Consider the following 1486-nt stretch of genomic DNA (forward strand, 5'->3'; position numbering starts at 1 on the left):
TTAATCGTGCACATCGCAGTGCCCACGCTGCTTAGACTTCTCATTTAAACTGTGAAATAGACCGCTCATCAACTCTGGTGCCTCAACACGACGACTCAAGCTCACACGTGCGCGAGTGCCGACCGCCACGTGTCTCACCGGCTCACGGGCGACTCACCACACGAGGAGGGCAATTTATATAATTGTCGCTCGACTTCAACGATCATATAGAGACGTCTCATTTATACACCGCTCATCGATTCTCAGGTCAGACTGTAACAATTTCGATACATTAAAGACGGCTCAGATTGTGGTCTGAGTTACACAAAATAAAGTGCATATTTAGTTAACACCTTCCACGCGCGTCCTTCTCATCCCGCTTCCATCGCCGGGATTAATCAGCGATTTCGCGAACACTTACCCATAACTTACCTGAACAAGCGGCTGTCCGGCCATCTTGGTGATAGCGTGGTCCGATCTTCAAGGTCATCACAGATTCTACTTCAGAGGAGGCCATTGATGGGGAAACCGTGGCGGAAACCTGAAAAAAAAGCGATATTAATTATAGTTACGCGGACAGTTCTCATACTTGCCTGGTTGTCCGGCTATCTCCCAGACGCGTTGATCCTGGACATCGGTGAGCAGCGGTGATCCACGACATCGGCGATGGTGATGAAGCATCCGTCAACGAAACCTGAAAATAAAAGAGAATGAATAGCGTTTTACTTAGATTAATGTCGGGACTTAGCCGATCAAGCGGTTGTCCGGCTATCATGGTTCCACGGATGAGGTAGATGAATGATCGATAGTGGAGGTGATAGGCAGAGCATCCCAGAGGAGGCAACCGTGGCGGGAATCTGAAAAGTGAAAGGGTTAAGGAGATATTACCTGATCAAGCAGTCCGGATGACAGGCATCCCTGGCTGGCCGATCAAGGTCATACCTAGCGGTATCCAAAGCTCAGGCAATGCTTACTGAGCAGTTGTGGCGGGATTGAAAAAAATAAAATTGTTTAAACAAATTGTTCACATTTTGGCTGATTTTCATTACGAATACCTACCTTCTCGGTATATAAAAGTTAAACCGAGTGGCGACCGATGACTAATAGGACAAAATAGCGTACCCCGTGGCCCGATTATGCATCGTTCGGTCACAACCTAACCTTGCAACCGAACACTTCGGGTAGGCAGGCGAGAGCGGGTGAAAGCCCGCAAGGAACGAGTCAGCGGACGCAGCAACCGGAGGAGCGAGCGGAGATGACGACCGCACTCCCGGACAGCGGGCGGAGCGAAAATATTCGCGAGTTCATTGATGTTCAAGCTAAGGAAAAACGGCGCCTGCGCGACGGCGAACGCATACGATGCAAGATAAGAATAAATCTCCCGGCGAGTACGAAGGAGAGACTCGTCGTGAGGAATAGGCGCGAAATCCAGGCGATCATTCGGGTTTTCCAGTTTCTATTTAATAAGATCGCATCAGGCCCATATGGTGATTTCTTTCTTTGGACA

The sequence above is a fragment of the Temnothorax curvispinosus genome, unplaced genomic scaffold (genome assembly GCF_003070985.1).
Source record: "Temnothorax curvispinosus isolate PA1 unplaced genomic scaffold, ASM307098v1 QBEX01008534.1, whole genome shotgun sequence".
In the NCBI taxonomy this organism is placed as follows: domain Eukaryota; kingdom Metazoa; phylum Arthropoda; class Insecta; order Hymenoptera; family Formicidae; genus Temnothorax; species Temnothorax curvispinosus.